Below are 2488 nucleotides of genomic sequence, written 5' to 3'. Positions count from 1 at the left end.
ATATCTGTGAGATAACATAAAACAGCACACCAAAATACAATAAAATGGGGGGGGCATTATAGGCTAACGTACACAGTAGAGGTGCTTGTCTGGAGACAATTGTGATCTGGGATATTAACATAGTATTATAATAAATCTGCTTCATTCATTTTAAATCCCTTATGTCAGTGTATTACAAATATTAGTCTTAAATCCCGATCCCAATTATAAACACACCGTCTCATAATACCAGCACCTGGTCTACTGACCTGTGATTAAAAATCACAGACTAACAAGCAATAGAGAAACAGTACGAATAGTTATACTTGGAGTTATGCCTGCTGAGGACACACCAGAGAAGGGGACGGTAGATGTTGTAATGGGTAAGGTCAATGAAGTGCTGGTAGCGGCAGCTGATGACCCGGGGCTCGACCCGTCATGGGACAACTCAGTGCGCACCATGTTCCTGACCAACGATCCCAAGAAGGAAATTGCCGCAGGGGTCAGAGATGGCCCAGTGGAGGTTGTTGTCGTGGATCAGCCGCTTCCGTTAGCCAGTGAAGCTGGTGTGGAAGTAGTTGAAGTTGCGGTGATCGAGGTGCTCCCAGATCCGGATGCCACAGCAATACAAACTATAATCGACCAGGCATGAGCAGAAAACAAAGGAGGGAAATGATAGCACCGATAGGCTGTCTTGAGAAAGACCGATCAATAGCGTGAAAGGAGTTGAGGACTTGAGGGGCATCCCTTAAAGTGCGGTAAAGAAAGAACTGTAGTAACGAAAAGGGGGGATCGGACGAGATCGAGAGTCTCTAAAGAGAGAGCTATAGCAACAAAGGGAGGATTAGACTAAATTCTCCACAGACGAAAGTATCTCCTTAGCCTCTTCCACTTGCCTTCCAGCGAGCTTCTCAGTTCAGCATGAGAGATCTCCCACGCATGTGCCAAACATGGGGGCGGGCTCAGCTCGGTCACGCGGGGCCGTCTGCCCCCTCCATTCCGTGAGAGTGGTCCCCTTCTGATTAACCTGGCTTAAAGCTAGGCTCTAAACCACATATATTAGAGTAAATGAAAGGGATTGGAAACAGGCATAGATATTAAAGTTACAAGGACAGGAAACTTCCGATTGCGGTTTTATTATTTCCATTGAGTTTATATTTTAGCCTAACAACGGGATAATTCTGATGCTTTTTTCCTTTTTTAACGACCTGGGGGCTACGCCCCCAGGTCGTTCCTATAATTGCATTCGCCGTCGTGCTATCTATATAATATTTATTTATATTTCGCAACCACCCGCCCACACTCCTTTACGTGAGTGGGTGTGGCCGCGGCAAACAAAATGGCGGCTTACACATAGGACAAAGTTAAGAACTTTCCAACAGCAAGACAAAATAAAGATACTGTCTAAAGACTTCTCTAGAAGCATTAGAAGGTAGAGAGAACCTCCATAAGTCTTAATAATGACCAAGTTGTACTTGCAAGGTGGTGAAATCAATTATAGGAATTTTTTTACCCTGTTACGCAGCCCAAAAATTAGGCAATTAGCTGTCTGGGCTGATATTTTCAACTGATCTGCCTGATAAAAGCCTTTTTCGAAGATTTCATGTTGCGTTATTATTGCTCTAGAATAGTGCTTCAACTGTGATAGACCAGTGTGTCTACTTTATAAAACATCACATCTTCATGAAATAACGGAGAAATTTTTGTTTTGCACTTCGACATCTGTATCTCAAACACATTTCTAAATACTTCATTATTAGCAAGGTAGACCAATTCTACAAGCAGTCCTCCAGGTCTTTCAACTCAAAGCAGTCATGTGCGTCACTTTGGTGGTGTTTTACACACAAATAAAGCAAATTTGCTGTTTTGCTTCTAAAGGCCTATCTCAAGAACTGAACGTTCTATTGCCTAAAGGGCCCCATCTATAGAAAGTCTATAACCTATCCCGGGTCTTCCACCCATTAGCAGTTGTTTTAAAATACTCTAAGTACCTCAAAAATTTTTTTGTTTGAGACACATGAAATAAAGTGATGCATTACCAACATTCTAATTTTGAGGAATCAAATAATAAAATAAACATCAAATAGCTAAAATAATGGAAGAATATAGACATGGTTCCATTGTAAGTTCATTTTCAAGTTGATACAGTGGACCTGAACAGGCTGAAAGACGATGAGAAAGACCTGCAACATCACAGACTAGCCACCATTGCTCAGTGTAAAAATGAAATTTACTGACAATTAGAAAGAATTAATACGGTGTGGGGAAGGTAGCTTGATTTCCTGTGAATGGAAGTTTCCTATTCCTGTACTGTTGATTTCCCTTTAAATGGAACGCCCGGGCCGGTCGGGGATGCAGCCGGGCACTCCCACAACACGCCCTTGTGGTGGGTTCTTAACTCTTTTTGAACTAAAGATGAGGACTTCAGCAGAGCCTTTACGAAGAAAAGTTTACTCTGAAGATATTGCAATTCATGTTGTATGGCAGAGGTTAGGAATGTGCTTGTCAT

The sequence above is a fragment of the Amphimedon queenslandica genome, unplaced genomic scaffold, assembly GCF_000090795.2.
Source record: "Amphimedon queenslandica unplaced genomic scaffold, v1.1 AMPQUscaffold_11053, whole genome shotgun sequence".
Taxonomy (NCBI): Eukaryota; Metazoa; Porifera; class Demospongiae; order Haplosclerida; family Niphatidae; genus Amphimedon; species Amphimedon queenslandica.
Note: the sequence above shows the minus strand (reverse complement) of the source record.